Source organism: Corapipo altera, unplaced genomic scaffold (genome assembly GCF_003945725.1).
Source record: "Corapipo altera isolate COAL_440 unplaced genomic scaffold, ASM394572v1 249, whole genome shotgun sequence".
Classification (NCBI taxonomy): domain Eukaryota; kingdom Metazoa; phylum Chordata; class Aves; order Passeriformes; family Pipridae; genus Corapipo; species Corapipo altera.
The window spans coordinates 1,487,445-1,506,012 of NW_020884982.1; the positions used below are offsets into that span (position 1 = coordinate 1,487,445).

At 44.1% G+C, this 18,568-nt stretch overlaps 1 protein-coding gene across 3 annotated transcripts in view; it reads right to left on the bottom strand.

Moving 5' to 3' along the window:
* The window catches only part of LOC113957977 (fatty acyl-CoA reductase 1-like), a 135,828-nt gene extending 117,985 nt beyond the window's left edge, over positions 1–17,843 (bottom strand). The window contains exon 1 of one of the 3 annotated variants that reach the window (XM_027665925.1): positions 17,745–17,843. The gene's annotated coding sequence lies outside the window, so the exon portion shown is untranslated. Of the gene's footprint in view, positions 1–17,083; positions 17,194–17,744 lie in introns of those variants that run through there. The other 2 variants (XM_027665928.1, XM_027665927.1) reach the window with 2 other exon arrangements.
* Between the last annotated feature and the right edge of the window lie 725 nt (positions 17,844–18,568).

Here is an 18,568-nt window from a genome sequence, read left to right on the forward strand (position 1 = left end):
TCCAGAATTTTCCTTCCAGTTTGTAGCATCCAGGAACTATTTTCCTCAGGCACTCGGAGGAAATGCAAGGCACTTTTGAGGCATTGGATCTATCCATGTAACTACGAGGTAGGAAAGCATGCTACCTTTACTGAGCTTTTGAATTAGTCTGGCTCATAAAAACACCCTGACTGCCTTCACAATTAGGAGATTTAGTAAAATGGTATAAAATGGAAAACCAAAGAAAGTTTTGCCTTCGAACTTCGCCAAGTGGTGTTTCTGCAGCTTGTTGAGCTTGCAGCGTGTGCAGCCTGACTCTGTCTCATGGTGGGAGGCCACAGAAACACAGATTGCTGCTCTAATAATGCTTTGTGGTTTGGGTTTTTGCTGTTGCTTAGCAGTTATGAAAACAATCCACTTGACAAGGTCAGAACTCATGACCGAGAAAGGTGGCGAGCAGAGCAGAAGTTACATATACAGCCCCATCTTCTGAAGTACCAGTTAAGGGCTTAGAAAGAATGCTGCTGTGGTCATGATATCCAAGTTATAAATGCTGTATGCTCTACTAGGAAACCAGAACAAACCCTGACACTTTTTTGATCCCCTAAGTTACCCCACGCTGATGCACAAGAGATTTCTGCAGTCTAGTTACCAAGTTCTCTGCAACTGTAGTTTACTTGAACACCTTTTTTTAACCGTGAAAAAACGAAACCAAAAATCTTCTGTTACCATAAACCAATGCAGATCATTCATTCTGCTGAACTACCATTGCAGATCTAATCTGTTACTCCTAAAAATAATAACAAAATATTAAATGACACGATCCAGGTTATCCCACACCAACGGGAAAGACAGACTCTGCACTAGCATAGGGGAAATCTGTGGTATGTCAGGGTCCTGTGGGGCACATGTTAAGTTTTCAGGTCAAGAGGAAAGCGAACATTCCATACCCATCATCTCATAGGTAGGCTCTGCAGGGAGGCAAAACCTGGCTTGCAGCACAGTCCCATGGAATGATGCCTCTCCAGCTCTACCAGCTCGCCATAAGCGGCAGCCTGGAGCTGGAGAGAAGACATCCACAAACACAGAATTTTAGGGAAGAGAGGCCAATGGACTGAGTCTTACACATGAAGCATGGGATTCAACAGACCTGTGTGATAGGTGGCTCACTGCCTTTGGGACCCACTTTTAGGTATGTTTTTGCACATATAAATTTTTGCCTACCAACGCTGTGTTATACTTTGTAATCTCATGCCGGTATTCATATAAAATTTCCATTAAGAACAGTGTATACAAACACATATATAAAGTTCTTGCTGACTCTGGGAATAACCAGCTTGTAACCAGCTTAACTACAAGATTTAGAGACATTGGTGTGCTTCTGACAACTCTGAGATGTCCACACAGTGCTGCTGCTGTCATACAGCAACCAGCTTCATTTTAAACATGTTCAGGTCCAAAAAACTCATCTGTGCAATGTGATGCTCCCTGATGATAAAGCATTAACCATATGCTGCACTCCCTCTCCTCTCCAGTGACACAAGTGATTTTACTTCTACCCTACGTGTCTTCATGGCATAACAACAATCTCTTTTTAATTTATGGTCTCGGATGTCAAGCATGCAAAGATAGAGGTATTAAGGGCTCTTCTGCAGGGGCAATTTTAGGAGAGGGACAACTAAGTTACAGCCTGAGGTTTAGACAAGTCTATTCTCAGAACTCACTGAAAATAGAGAGCAGGAGTGGGATCATATCAGCAGCATCACTATGGCACAAGGGGCCCAGAAACACTTCTCATCTACTCTGTGGAGGCAAAGGTCCTTCACTAAACTGTATTTACATTACGGCTTAAAAGCCTTGAATCTCTCAAATAAAACCCAGTCCAAAGTCTAAGCACAAGGGGGAATTTAAAATGAACAAGCCCTATATTACAAGACAAACAGAACCAAGATATCCTGGTAAAGTTACAATTTATTTCAAAACTACATGCCTATCACTCATGACTGGAAACCCAGCTGGGATTTGCCGGCTGGGCTGCTCAGAGAAGAAACAGCAGATCATATCCAAGGAATTCAAACTGATTTATATTTTTGTTTTCATAACAACGACCCCTCAGCTTCTAGATCAAAACATGATTATATGTGATTGATTACACTCTTACCTTGGCTGCTGTCACTCTGTAGTTTTTAAGTTCATTTCATAAATGCTCTTGCATAATCCACGAGGTTTAATCAGAATCAGTTTTATACATTCTAATTCCTAGGGGTTTGTGGGTTTATGCATTTTTAACAATGAGATTGGCTGGTTCCAGTCAAATACAGTTCACTTTCAGGCAGCATATCCAAGAGAAAGGTAAAAAGCATATTAGGGACAGCAGCACAGGGTCTCCCAAACAGCAGGAGAGGCAGCATGTATGAGCAGGCAAACCCTGCCAGACACAGGTTGACACCTCAAGTGACTGATCTGCCCTACCTCTGACCTACTGAAAGACACCTCCCTGAATGCAGTGCCAGACCAGACCAGACCCAAGTTACTGCAGCCCCCAGGACCCAGACCAACCAGGCTGCACTTCGCCCTCTCGGGCCTCGTAGTGTGGAAATTCCCCAGCTGGTAGAAAGCTCTTGGCTCAGACAGCAGGGACAAGCTGCAAAGCTGCTTTTGGGGTATCACTGGCCCTGGGGGGCTGAGGAGACGCCTCAGCAGGGCTCTGCAGTGAGGGAGCCCACAGGAACCAGCGCACTCCGTGTGAAACAGAGAGCTGAGCAAAGCCCTCGGTGCTGTAGAAGCTGTTCCACGGCACCACTCGTGTCGCCAGGGTTGCTCCATTCCACACACTCAGTTTGTATCAACACTGCAGTACTGAAATCCCCGAGAAAACAGACATTTCTCAACAAAGTTAGCACTGCCCAGGCCCTAAATAAGAACATCTGGAAGGCCCAATGAAGATCACCAGAAAAAAATGTGATCTTTTGGTGGTGATTTGCTTCCTACACCCTCTACTTCGAGAGCTTTTGTGCACACACTTACTCCCTGGCTGCTGCTCCTACTTCTGGATTGAAAACAAATGCAAACATACACATATTCTTGTTACATAAATAGTAAGATTTACACAAGAAATGTTTGTCAGGAACATATTCTTTCTGAAATATATGTAAATAATTTCCTTTTTTCATATTTGTCTCCTCTGAGATCTAGACTAGGTTCTAATTATTCCCTTGTGAAAATTTACCCAGCAGAGGCAGAGATGTTCCTACCAAGAACCTTTCCAGTAATGCTGTCACAGTGAATGCTGATGCTTAAACTAAGCTCCAATAGACATTTTAAATCCAGAGAGTGAAAAATTGTGTTCACATCTAGCAACAAATTACTGAAAAAACGATAATTTCCTAAAAATAAAATTATTTTGTTGAAATGAAGATCAAAGCTTGGAGGGGAATGACTAGGAAAAAAAAGCAAGTATTTATTTCATTTGACATTAGGAGATCCATTGCTAAATACAGGTATAATTACCACATATAAGATCAATGGCAACTTTTGCAATTACAGTCATGGCTTGGAGGGAAGTGTTGTTATGGCAATACCAACCATAGGAAGGAAATCCACATCTACTCAGAGCAGGATTTCTACATGGCATTATTTTTATGGCATAGCACTCCACCAAAAAAGAGTGCAGTAAATCAACAGTAATGCCTATTTTAATCACACAGGCGCAGTCTGGAAAAGCATTTCACAGAAATATACTGAATGAGGAAATGCAAGGTCATGACCACATGTTAATTAAGCTTTAGTTTGGTGTAGTACCTTGACTCAGCTTACATCAGCTAAAGTCAAAGAGTTTAAACCCAAGCTTTTCCAGGCCCACTTCTCCTGGATTAAGAACATAAAATGTTTAGAGGGTCGGCATTTTTTTTGCCCTGTTCTCTATATAATCCCAAGCAACCTAAATGAGATCTGATCCCCCTTAAACTGGCTTGACTCAACTCCGCAGGGTTTCTTGGCTCAAGCATTAAGTGAAAGAAATAAAACTGGTTTGGGACTGGAATCAGCCCTGAAGTGATATAGGCACATCTGCATATTCCTACCCTGATGTAGCTGACATCAGTGTTTATCTGGGAGCCAGATAAACCACAAAGGATGACCAACATATGATTGCAACACCTTTTCCTGGCCAGCCTCAAGGGAGGGCTGGTGCCCAGGGTACACTGAAATTCCCACCCACAGGCTTCTGGTAATGGGACTTGGGCTGTGGGTTTGGGGAACCAGGACTTTGGGTGTTTCTTTCTGTCTTGTCAAAGGTTGACCCCATTCTGTCTGCACTCCTACCTTGGATTACTGATAAAATCATACTCCCAATTATCCTGGCTTTTAGTGGACTACTTTTCCCCCTTACCATGAGTTGGCTTCTTCAATTAAATCTTGCAGCACTCACACTCAATCACAAATCTAAAACAATTATCAATTCAGTTGAAAACAGGCAATCATCAACACTGATCTGAGAAAATAGATCTATTATGATTTTGACAGTTGATTTTCTCACCTCTCTCTTTTATTTTTAACAAATTAATTTGCAAAACAGATTTCTATACATTTCTGCAACTCCCAGAACACCTACGAAGAGAGACGTAATGGCTACAATAGATGTAATGCTCAATAAATAATTCAAACAAAATACAAATTAGTTGGGTTCCTATGGTCATGTGAACATTGTATTTATTCCCAAGGCATGCCAAAAGAGCAGAGAATTTGAAAATGGCTAAGCAAGACAATGATTAATTTCTCATTCTCTTCACATTTGGAAACAAATATGATACATAATATTTCCAGGGATTGTGGAAGGCTGACTGGCCTAAAGTTTCCTGAACTACTCTTCTTTCTCTTCATAAAGATGGTTACAATGATAGCCATTCCCTAGTCATCAGAGACCTCTCTAATATTCTTTTTTAACAGAGAATTGCAACTGCAGACTTGCAATTGCATGATCTGCGTCTTCCAGCATCCCAGCATAAATCCCACCCAGCCTAATGGATCTGAACTTAACCACCTTTTCTAAGTAGTCCTGTGTTTCCTGTGCAGCACTGCTTAATTATGCTCTCCTAGGCAATCTTTGCTTTTGTACAAAGCCATATTTGGAACAGGAACATACCATGCCCCTTGCTTGGTGGGTCACATTGCAAGACTCAATTCCACACTGCTTCAGCTCTGAAAACAGTATTTATCCTCACCTCACCCCTATAAAATAGGAAAGGGCTCTACTCCCCATCCTAATGAGTAGCCATCTAGCACAAAGTACTTGCCTCAAGTAACCAGTGATATTGGAAAGCAGAGAACCCAAATATTCAGAGAACTAGGCCTCTAAATACTGATAAAGGAAGAACAGAGAGCTGAGAAATCCCCACAGCGCAAAGACCCTACCCTTAACAGTATCTGCAAAGTACCTGAAGGAATGAAGAATAACTTACTTTTCTGATACATGACCTTATACTTATTTAACAGGACTAAAATTACTAGGTTCCGTGTGGATTCTGCTAGGATGTGGTTCCTTCAGGGGAAAGAGGGAGACCCAGAAAGAGTCCCCTTCACTGACATTAGAGATCTCATCGCTGTCTTGACAAACCTGCCAGGTTACCTTCCAGAATGCTCAGTGCAAGACTGTCACCCCATTCTTCTGACTTCACCAGGGACCTACAATCTGCTGCAGACTTGTCACTACTTGCTTCTGAGTTGAGAAAACAAGAAGACCCAAACGCTGTCTCATGGCAGTGCTTCCAGAGGTCTTCAGACAAACTCTACCGTGCTGTTGTTAACTTTCAGTGTTCAACCAGAACAAAAGAAGGGAAGTCATCTTCACCATATGCAGTTTTTAAACACCAATCACAACTGTATGTGTTAATTCAACACATACACTGTTACAGAATCACAGGATGGATCAGGCTGGAAGGGACAACAGTGGATCATCTGGTCCCACCTCTCTGCTCAAGCAGGGTCATCCCAGAGCACATGGCACAGGATTATGTCCAGATGGTTCTGGAATATCTCCAGTCAAGGAGGCTCGACACCCTCTTTGGGCAATCTGTTCCAGTGCTTGGTTCATAGCAAAGAAGTTCTTCCTCATGTCCAGCTGGAACTTCCTGGGCATCAGTTCCTGCCTGTGGCCTCTTGTCCCATTGCTGGGCACCCCCGAGCAGAGCCTGGTCCATCCTCTGCCCCCTCCCTGCAGACACTGACACACATGGATGAGGTCCCCTCTCAGTGTCTCCTCTGGAGGCTGAACAGCCCCGGCTCCCTCAGCCTTTCCTCCTCAGGGAGATGCTCCAGTTCCTGAATCATCTCTGCAGCCTCCTCTGGACCTGCTCCAGGAGCTCTATGTCCCTCCTGTCCTGAGGAGCCCAGGACTGGACACAGCACTCCAGATGTGCCTCACCAGGGCTGAGGAAAGTTAATTTCATGTTCTTCGTTAACAGTGAAGTGGGAAACACAAGTGCAAAACACTGTCCTGCTCCTCTTCATTCAGCGTTTGGCACACTGGCAGACCTCCATATCTGATTTTAAATCTACCACATTTACCTAATTTCCACATACTTTGTACCCTGGATTATCACTCACATGCTTTGCTTTGCTCCCTTTGCTTTCAGGTACTAATGCCACACTCTTACAAGGAAAATGTAGATCTCCAATAAGCATATGAGTAAACACAAAGTACAGATACAAGAGACATTCTATACCAATAAAATAAACCTGTTCTGGTAGAAAACATTCCCAAGAGGATAGAGACCACTTAACCTGTGGCCCAGAATATCTTGGTTTTGTATCATGCAGTTCTGGTGGAGAAATACTATTCTAATTCTCATGTTTATCCTGAGATATCAGAACATATAACACTTGATAACACTATAAATTATATTTATTTGCAATGTAATAAAGAAATTACTTAATCAATGAAGAAATGCTCAACACAAAAACGTGAGTTCTACAGTTGTATGTTTACAACTTATGAATAGGAGGACAATGAAAACAGAAAGCTGACATTTTAATCTTGCAGTCAGATTCCTTCAGAATTTGCTTTTTAAAAGAAAGAAGGTCAACTTCCATAAAGCATGGGAAATGCAGCATTTAAAAAAGCTAAGGCAATGAAGTATGACCTTTTCATCACAGAATTAGTTATCCTTAATGTATTTCCCAGGCCTTAATCTTCCTGAATCTTCAAAACGAGCATCAAATAGATGCAATACCTCTATCAGTGCAAGTGGAAATTCTTTGTTTGCTAAGATTTTTGCATAGCACTGTACAGAATAAAAACCCAATCACCTATGGGACACTTGAGTGAAAAGTCTGTAAATAATTTAAAGGAAGCTACTGCTGGCAATTATGAGCACTTTAGATTAAAAGTATGCCAATATAGGATATTTTGGGCACTATATTTTGCATGGAAAGGACACAAGGTTGCACATAGCAGATAAGAATTTCAAAGTCAGAAAGACAGACAAAAAGAGAAAAAATAAGTGGAAGGAGGTCCCCATTTTATTTTATAAATGAGTCAGCAATACTGGGTGATATTTTTACAAAGTTACACAGAGCAAAGCATCAAATGCTGCCAATGCTACTCCAAAGTGAAAATACAGACAACACACTGAAAATGGTATGTGTTTAAAGTAGAAATCCACATAAGGACTTGCATGCATCACATGAAAGAGAATCCTACTGTCTTGATTACTTCCAACTACCAGATGTAATAAATTTAGTGTACTCTTCTCACCCACGGGACAAGGTACAAGTTTCCTGCTATGTATCCAGGAGTGCCATGAGACCTACTTCTGTAATTCCACTTCTTATTTAAGGGCTCACAGCCACAATGACATTAGTCACACTCAGTGTAGGTGTATGAGGAAAATAAGAGAATTACTCTCTTTGAAGGAGCCCTGTCATTTAATTAAAGATTTACTTTTACAGTATTGTGACTGTTTTACCATTTCGAACACAGGAATCTCAGAGCAGAGATGAGTTCTCAGGAAGGGCTCCAGATCACCTTACTTCATCTCCCAGAACAAGAATTACCTAGGTTGCCATGGAAATTAAATGTTAGTGACAAGCAGAGGACTTGGTTTTTGACAAATGCAGATTATGTCAGTTCAGAAGACAAGAACTTCCTCATCTTCAAGGACACAATCTATGGTGAGCAAAGGAAACTCTGGCATTCCATACTACTTTTTCATTTTTCAACATGACTATCCAACTTTTAAGGTGAAATACCAATAGCTAGACGTGCCAGTCCATAACCTTTAGGACTGGAAGTTGAAAATCATATTTAACTTCAAGAGCAATGCAGAGGCAATCACAAAGTAACCAACCTGTCCTCCTATGTATATCACCATCCTGGTGTGGGGGTAATCTGGCCTTCCAGAAAAAAATGACAAAAATATGTTCACTATTAATGCAACTTCAGCCTGTTGATGATTCACCAGTAGAAAGGTGGCTGTTGAAACTCAACCACTTATGACTTGAAAATCAACGCTGCAGTAAATGCAGCATTAACAGGCAAATGTTTCCAGGTGGAACCTGAAAATTAAGACCCCCCCCCCCCCCCCCAGTGGTGTAGTGTGAACAGTTAATGCACTTGTATGCTGTGATTGACCTGCTGTCAGATCACAGTTTAGTTTTGTTTATGTGGTTGGTTCAACAGTACCACTCTGCTGGCACAGTCCAGAGACCTCATCTTTAAATACGAGTTTTCATCACACCATTTTGGAAGCACACCGTTCCACCTCCTCCCTGATATGCTTGCTGGAAATTCTTTGTGGGCAAGTTTGTCAGTGGTGAGCAATACCTAGTCAGTCTTTGGAAAACCCTTAGTTAGTCAAAGCAATAAATAGGCTTTCCAAGGGTGGAAAACTCAGAAAAACTCATTGCAGAAAAACAACCGCCAGCATCTCAGCTGTGGATAGTCCAATACAACATCCAGCAGAAAAAAAAAGCTGGACCACACCACTTGATGCCCCACGCATGGAGCATTCCAGTACCAGGAACTGAACATTGCCTCTCCACAAATCATCCGAGCTGGACCCTGTGGCAAACAGCAGTGTGCAGGATGTAAGACAGTTGCCTGTAAAACTCTCATTTTAGCATAAATACAGACAGCTTTAGAACATGGTGGAGATGGGCTGAATTCTTTTCTGAGCCACAGGGATTAATACACAGCCAGCAGTTTGCCTGATGCTACACAGCAATGAAGGGTCGGGGATCAGCCAAATCGAAGGTGATACATATCAGGCACAAAATGAGTCTTTGTGGACACAGCCTGAGCTCTCTCAGCTTAGCAACAGCAGAACTAGGCAAAAGAACAACACAAAATGCCTGAGAGAGGACAAATAGGGGAAATGAAAAAAAATATTAACTGAGAAACGCATCAAGACCCAGCACTTCCCATCAAATCAATATATTGTTTAGGATGTCCTGAAACCTTGAATTAAAGTATTGCAGAAACCCAGCGGCTGCTTTGAGGACGCACGGGGCAAAGCAGCAGTCACGGAACATAAATCCAAGAATGAAGAAAAATTAAAACTACTATGACAAAAGTTACTGGTTATTTGCAGAACCACCAAGGTTTTCCACTGAGTTGGCAGGTTTGACTACTGTATCTAGACGCAAGATTTGATGGTTGTTTTGCTCTATGCAACAAAGCATGGCATAAACACCCTGGTACTGCTGGGCTCCTTGCCCTCTCTTCTCTGCCAAGTGTCATCAATTTTATTTCAGATGCAAAGAAAGACACAAAAAAGTGCAGAGAGATCACTGACAGTCTGTTCCATACTAAGAGCATATTAGCTTAGTTTGCTTTGGAGTATGTAGTGAAGAGAGCAGCAATGAGGGCTTGAAGGAGGTCACTGGTAGAAGAAGACAGTGTCATTCAATGTCTGTAACATCTTGACCTGGGATTTCATTTCTTCCTGCAGAAAGGCTCCATGGGGAAGTACAAGCAGAACCACATCAAAGCAATAATGTACATTACTGGAGAAAGGATCACAGGGCACGTAAAGAGCTAGGCTGAGAAGTTCCAGCTGCAGCCACAGGAATAAAGTGGAATCTACTGCACGCAGTGTCGGACTACACAGCTATCAGAGCTCTGAGTTTGCATAAACAGATTGTCTGTCAGAAAAGCAAGCAGATTGTTTCTTTGCAGTCTGCAGGATCAGAAGTAAAGCAGGGAGGTTGGATCAAGGGTTAACTAAGGGTATAATTCTGTCTGTCACGTTCAATTTAGAAATGTGAATACATGAGAGTTTGGGTGTCTCATTAATGGCCTGAGGACCAACACTCTCAGTCTCTTCAAAAATTTTTTTGCCCAACAAAGGAGTTGGGTCCTTTACAGCCATGACATTTAATTCAATAGCTAAAGGAAATCTAGAAGTAGTCCTGGACTATGACATTCCCCTTGAGTTAAAGCTAGAAGCAATGAATAAACTGATGTCAGTGTATGCAGTAGTTTTGCTAAGGGCTCATTCTGTAACAAAATTTCACCCTCAAAATCATCCTTAAAATTAGGTTTAAACAGAATCATGCCATCCAGCTGATAACAAAAATAAGAGAGCACTGTGAGCAGGGACTACATCAGAAAGTGTTGGGCAGCCAAGTCCTTTTATTTCTCTCTCCCCACCTCTCCCTCACAACAGAGCACTTCTGAAATTCCCCCATTATATGCCCCTAACTCAAGTAGGGACCTATTCATTTTTATGCTTACAGAGCAAGATTTTTAATACTAATGCCCAATAAGACCGTGTGTTCGTGAATAAGCAATGACAGGTGGTAAAAGCAGATGGTTTTAAAAAGATTTGTGGCAGTCCCTGGCTCCACCATCCTGCCAGCTCTGCAGGATACTGGCAGAAGGAGTGGTTCCCTTCCTCTTCCTTCCTTGCCTCACTCCAGAAAATCAGCAGTCTATCTCACTGGTTGCCACAAAGGCAGGAAAGGATGGGCAAAGCTCACTTGCTCATGTTCTCCATCCCACGTCCAAACTGCTTTTGCCTCTCTGCAGAAGCCCAGCTGAAGGTAACCCATTAATCCAGGATAACCAGCCAGGTAGAGCCACAAACCCATCTCTGTGTTTGCTGGTCCCAGTCAGGACCACAGTGGGCAGAGCTCCTGGTTTTGGCAGTCATTCACCACAGATCACAACTCCTTTGCTTCTGGGAGTTGCTTCTGACCACGCCAAAGGACAGGACCTAAGTGAGCACCACTGAACACTCTGGTGCTGAACCACAGCACAAACACCTGCCCTCCAGCACAGACCTCACTGAAAGCACCAGCTCAGGTTCCTGAAGGCCTTGGTGATGAAGGAGGCATCTCAGATGCTCCAACCCTGCACAGCCAAACTTTGACAAATGGTGAATAACCTTACATATCATTACTCATACCACACTGGGGAGCAAAGCTCAGAGAAACACAATTATTCACATTACATCTCAAAACACAGAAAGGAGGCAAAAAAAAAATAAATAAATTCATATGTCAGCAAGAAGAGCCACAGAAAAATATATTTCCAAATGAGTGTTGTGTATTTGGCCAAAGCAGTGCTGATTGCTACAGCTACAACTCCTCCAAGTTATTGCTACTTGTGCTTATGGAGCAAGGACCCCCTACTAATGAGAAAACAGCATTAGCTCCAGTCAGCTGTAACTCTCCTCTGAGCTATCACAGCACACCTACAAAGATGACTCAGGCCCTTTCACTTACCACCAATGAAGCATTACATGGTGCCACCTCTGGCTGCTACCGAAATCACCTGTAACACCTTAACCATTGTTAACTCCACAGTACAGCCATTTCAAAGAACCTTTTGGAACCCTGCCGTGCTCTGTTAATACCTACACATTTTGTGCATAAATTAAGACTCTCTTTTAGGATTTACTAGGGTGTAGTGTAGGAATTACACTCCTGAAAGGGGCTGGTACTTTTTTTATATAGCATCTCTGCTTTCCAGATTTCCCTCTAAAACAGGTGTGGTTGACTCAGTGTCAACATAACACTTATTCTTGTTTTCCATTTCTTTAAACTGCATAGCTTTGTAAGAACCTTTTCCTTATTGTTCATCCATAGCCTTGTTAACAAAATTGAAGTCAATTTAGATTTTCATCCCCTCACAGCATTAAAGCGGTTTCTGAAAAAATGTTCTAGAGAGCGTTGTGACACTACAGTGTAATTATATTCGGTATTCCCTGAACAAGAAAAGGCCCTCCTGAACCATCTACAACAAAATAAATTGCCATTCTTTACATGAAATCAGTGAACCTTCCTTTCCTTTAAACAATGAGGTTTAGGGTTGCTCTCAGAAAAGGAAAACCAAAACCAACCAACCAAACAAAAAGGCACTGTCAGTCCAGCTGGCTCCAATTTTATGCAGCATTGCAGAAACATCAGTAAAAAACGAGTCTGCTGCAAAGATAAGTACAGCCATTAAAACCTAGAATAAAAAACTTACAGTTATTTCCAGAGAACACCTGTTGGTAAAATTGCTTTTCACCTTTGGACACAATAAAACATGGATCTGGGCTTGGATAAGGGCAGGGTAAAAGACAGCTAACAATTAAATTGTTAGCATACAGGTTTGTGACCAGTCCTGCCATTCTCGAATTCATTAACCAGTCATTAAGTTTTATACTTGTATGGTTCCCACGGGACAATCTCCTGCTTTTCAGAGCAGATATGGATGATGGATACTGGTATAAGGGGTTAAAAGTTAAATAAAGTATGAGGAAAACCTATTATATGAATCTCTTATGGCCACAGCTGCTCCACAATTACTTTCAGGAAGGAGAAAACTTTGAGATCAAACACAACAGTATATTTTTGGGGAACGAGGTATCTTTTTCTGAGAGCATGGGTGGAAGAACTGAGCCCCTTGTAATTTCCTGTCACTTGAAACTGCCCAAGCCCAGGTACAAAGAGAAACACACAGACAAGCAACTCTTACAATACACAGCTAATATGAGCTTAGAACTGAACACAATTACAGTGAATTACAGGTATATTTTCCAAACCTTCAATATGCCTTATGCTTGAACAAAAATTAGTGTAGCCAGAGATTTGAGGGAGAAAGGCTTTCCAATTTTCAATGATTACCAACAGAACATTAATTACATGTCTACACATAAGATCCTACTAGTGACTGTTTCACTGTGTAAAGACCTAGTTAGCTGTAATTTTAACACTGTATATCACCCAAAGACAACTCCATTTTCTAAAATAAGCCTGAAAGCGCTGTGAAAAAAAAGAACTAAAAAACCCCCAAAAAACAAACAAACAAAAAAACCTACAAAAAACACCACAGACAAAATATCTACTTCAGATGGTGTTAAAAAAAATAGGAATTATAGGCTTACCATTCAAAAAATCAAATAGAAAAAAAAATGCAATAAAAGACAAAACATCCTCTGCAGCATACTCTTTATGTCCTTCAAGTTTCCTCTTTGGCTCAGTCCACCAGATTCTTGAAGGGTATGTCTGCACAGGTGACTGGACACAGGCAGGCACCGCTCCTCACCCTCCAAACTGCCCAGATAGAAGCCAAACTAAATCTGGGAGCTGTGCAGAAGTGCTAGCACAGCACCAAGCGAGCTCCTTAGGCTGCAGGTCCGTCGCTGGTTTAATCCGGTCCCAGCGGGGCTCCCACCGAGCGCGAGGAGGATCCCCCTGCTCTTCCCCCAGCACAGGTCTCCGCTGACTCCTCGGTGTGTTTTAGTCATGCGTTGAGTCAGACCCAGGAACTCATCCAACTGAAAACCAGGCCAACAGCAACAACAAGAGCAGATTTGCATTTGGCCAGGAGTGACAGTACCAGCACAAGCGGGAGATCGGGAATGCATAGCCAGAGGTGAGGCAGGAAGGCAGGATGACCCTTTGGCAGGAGCCCACGTTTGTGGCAAATTAAAACCACTGCCGGGCCTCACCCCTTGCCCTGCAGACAGGCAAGATCTGGCTGTCTCCAGCCCAGCTTCACATGGACGGAGGTGAAGAGCTCACCAACAGGGAATACTTTTGTGTAATAGTTGCTTGAGCCAGGGAAGCGAACATCCTTCAGATCATCCTTATTTCTAGGTACATCTGGTGATGCCTAACTCTTTCTATGACCTACAGCTGATAGTTTAGATAATCTCATTGGACAGCATTGCAATATTGAAACTTTCATTTCTTACGTGTCCTTTGTGGACCAAGGACCGTTATAGACTAAGAATGCTATAATTTTTCACAGTAACAACAGGGTAGTAATGCAACAATAGGACAACAATAACTTACTCCCTGCAGCTATTGTTCCCAAAATTTTCCTACAAACACAGAAAAACAAAGCAACATAATAAGATAAGCAATAGTGTCCAGATGAGTCAAGTACTTGTCAGTAGAGTGTCCTCAACTCCCCTGAGTTACTCTTCACTGCCCTTTGGCTTCTAAGAACTACTCAGATTGTGGTATCATACACACACAAATAATTAAAAAAAGAGGACCTTTCTTCCCTTGTCAATTTCAAAACATTTATTTTTTTCTGCTTCCCTATGCCCTTGTTCACATGATCTGTCCCTTGTATAGGTCAAAATTATTTTCTATTGGGGAAAAAAAATTGCAAACTGATTAGAATTAGGAGCTTCCTATGTGAAATGTGTAGAAAAAAATTTTATTTTTTTTTCCAATGACACTAACAATGCAGTTTGCTCCTTTAGAGCAAGGATCTACACTCTGCCATGGGATTTGAAATCATCAGTATCCAAGGATTTCTGAGTACCCTGGCCACTCATTTGTGTTCCTCTACTGTACCATGCAGACCACACGACAGCTTCTGTGCCTTTGGACATATTACCAATAGTCCCTGTCACAGTCCTTGTGCCCTGTCAGTATCCACGTTCTCCCCGCCAGTACCCCCACACCTTCCCAACCTCCCCCACCCACCCATCCACCCCCTCCCAAAATCCAGGTCTGTCAAATCTGAACTGAATTTGGGGAAGGCACAGGAAAATTATCAGTCAAATCTGCCTCCCATAACAGAGCCACAAACTTCGTGCCTCTGCTAACAGGCCACTTCCTATTACTTTTCTAGCATTTGATCTCTAGATTCTTTTTTTTTCCTCCAGTTGACACGCTAGGAGCTTTATTTACTCAGGCTTTTCTTACATGGTCTTCAAGGTATTTTAAAACTGTACTTCCCCACCACTAATTTAAACAAGCTTTAATAGGGATTAGACTTGAAACCTGAATTGGCAGAACTGAGGAATTTGCAGCTTTGTGACAGTCTCAGATGCATCCTCGAACATCCTCTAAATATAGTATAAGGCTGGCCTAAATCTGCTATTGCTTCATGTTTAATTCAGATACCTTTGAGTGAATGCATCTCTACCCCCTACAATTTTTATTCTCATCACCTATGTATTGAAATTTACCGTTACTTTAACTTAGACAAACACCCCAAAGCATGGAGAAAATGTTTTAAAACACTATACTTATGTAAAAACAAGTTATCAGGAGAACACAATAGATCTGCAGATTAAAGCACTACATAGCAACAGGGATTTCACAACTTCACTAAGGCAACTATCAGTGCAATATTTAAACTATGTAGTTTCTTTAAAAAAAAGATGAGTACATTAGTAATGAATAGAACTTCCACTTTTCTAGTCAAGAACATTACAGGTAAGCAGGAAATGATGCTTTTGATACAGCAGTGCAAATCAATACAAACTCCAGAAGCAGATCTCTGAACTGCCACCAGCTTCTTATCAAGTGGAGAGGAAGGTTCCCAGAAAACAAGCACATGTAGAAAGTTACACTCTAAACTAACTGCCAAAGCAATGTCAGCTTTGGTATTGAAAGCTTCTGAAAGGCCATGCATTTTGTTTCATTCTTGGGATCATCTAATATTTCAACTTCACACTTATTCTAATACAAACTCAAGAGAAACAGGATTAGAGCTGATATGGATTTTAGAACACATTTTTCTAGCCTAATAATGACCTTTAGAGATACCAGAATCTCAGTCTAAATAAAGATGCAAAACTAGTCCTTTCACTGAATTTGTAGTGCAAACTGTGTACTTCTGGGTGGATCAACTCCCATTTAGTTTTAGTGCTTCCCGCTGCAAGATAATGGCCTGTCACCAGTTATTTCTCTACTTAGTTATGCCCTTACAAGGCTCTGAGGCAAACACCTAAAAGTGAATTGTTCCGAATAACAACATTACTGCAAAGGGCTGTATAAGACAAGACAAGGTCACGTGTCTCTAGTTTCCAGAGAACCCAGGATATCCTCAAAGGATCCTGTAACAAAATTCGGGATAGATCTCAGTGATGGACAGCAGGGGCCATCCAGTCATTTCCCAACCAAGAGACATAAAACAGCACCAAGGCTCAGAGCAGGGAGCCCTCCTCATACCGTTAGAACTACTGCTGTCTGATACTACACTTCTTAAAAAAAACAAAAACAAAAAACATAAAAAGAAAACAAGTATGGGCCTAATAGTAGGAAAACAAAAAGGCAATCCTCCCCTAAAATTACATCTTCCTTTGATTTATTTTTTTAAACAGCACAGCACTGAAGATTCACCCCCTCCCCGGAGCAAACCCTGCTGCGGGCAGGGCGGGAGCCGCTCACCACATCCTGCCCTCGCTCACACGGTCGCGCCCCGGCTCCAACTCTCCCGAATGAAAACTGAAGCTGTCCCCGGGGGCACCGCCCGGAGCCCACCCTGGTCCTTCCCGGCTTCCCGGGCCGCGGTACCTGCCCAGCCCAGCCAAGCCTAGCCCAGCAAAGCCCAGCCCAGCCCGGCCATCCTCCCTCTACGCAGTCGCCTCTTCCTCTCCCCAACACCACCTTTTTAGGTGCTTTTTGGATGGTGGTTTTTATTTTATTTTATTTTCGCTTCCCTCCAGCGTGCCCCAGCGGATGGCTGTTACCTTCAGTGACCGCTTTTCCGAACCAATTCCCGTTTCCAAACCACTGCCGCTCGCCTCGCCCTCCCCAGCCCTCCCCCCCCCCAGCCCCAGCACGCAAGCAACTCCCGGCAAAGAAGAGGAAGAGGAGGAGGAGGAGAAAAAGAGAAAGAGAACGAGCGAAAAAAAAAAAAAAAAATTACCAAACCTCTCTCCTCGTTCTCCGGGTCTGACACTGTGTATCCGGCCGGGGGAGGGAGGCGGGAAGCCGCAGCGCCTGCCCCGCTGCTCCGAGCCCGCACCCGGGGGAGGGTGAGCCGGGACCCGGTGGGGGTGAGCCCGCACCCGGGGGAGGATAAGCTCGGAGCCGGGGGAGGGTGAGCTCGGAGCCGGGGGAGGGTGAGCTCGGAGCCGGGGGAGGGTGAGCTCGGAGCCGGGGGAGGATGAGCTCGGAGCCGGGGGAGGATGAGCTCGGAGCCGGGGGAGGATGCGCTCCCGCCCGCCCGGCGGTGCGGACCGGGTCTGGCCGGCTCAGCGCCGCGGGCTCTGCGGCGGGAGCCGCCGGGCACAACGAGCACCCCCGGTGCGAGGGAGAGGGGCCATCCCCGGCAGGATTCGGTCCCGTGTGTCTCCGTCCCCTCTCCCCCGCCTCAGGTCGCCCCTTCCTCCCCGGCCCCCCCCGGTACCGCCCGTCAGCCGCGGGCGCAGCGCCGCTCGGCCGCCCCGGCCGCTCCCCGCGGTAGCGGTGCCGCAGGGTGTGCGGGCGCGCCGCGGCAGCCCCCGCAGGAGCCAGCAGGCGAGAGAAGGCTCCCTCTCTCTCCCCCTTTTCCCCTTCCTCCCTCCCGGAGTGACTCCCCTCCTTACCGGGCTGCTGGGGCTCCTGTGCCGTCTCCGGGCTGCCCGGGGCGCTGGGGCCGGAGCGAGCGGCGGCGGTTCCTCAGCGCCTCCCCGAGCCCCTTCCCTGCCCTCGTCCGCCCCCGCTCCGCCTGCGCCGGCGTGAGCCGCCGGCCGGGAATGCGGGAAGCGCGGCCGGGCTGGGCTGGAGCCCCCGCACGCGCCCAGGAGAAGGCCAGGGGAGGCGTGGGAGGGGGGACCCCAAGCTCCCAAATCCATGACGGAGGGGCAGGGTGAGTGGTCCCTCGGGTGTCCTCCAAGGTTGTTGCACCTCCTTGTCTCCTCAGCTTAAAGCAGAATTTACCGCTGTGATTAAAATGTTCAGGGAGAATGCTGTACCCAGAAACGGAGTTACAGGATCGGCATATTAGGTTAATTACGCAATTTGTCTTAGGAGCATTAGGAAGAAGCCGAGATATGCAGCATACCTACCTTTTCCAAAAATAATAATTTTCCCACTCTAGCGATAGAAGATAGGCCCTTTAGAAAGATCTTTTCAACCAGAAAATCAGCAAGATGTGACCCTTTTATATCCCCTTATTACAGTATGTACAGTATGTACTGTATGTACAGGCATTAATTAATTTTACAAGGTTGTGTTTGTTTCGTTACTGCATTATTGTCTTCAGTTTATTAGTGCTGGAAAAAAGCCAGCCCCAGAGAGGTTGGGTAAGATGCCCACTGATGACTGAATCGGTATCGTAGCTGTCAGCAGAACACCCCACACCAAGGGATTAGGTACTCTACCCACAACTGCAGTTCTCCCACCTCTAGCTCCTTTCTTAGAGGCTACA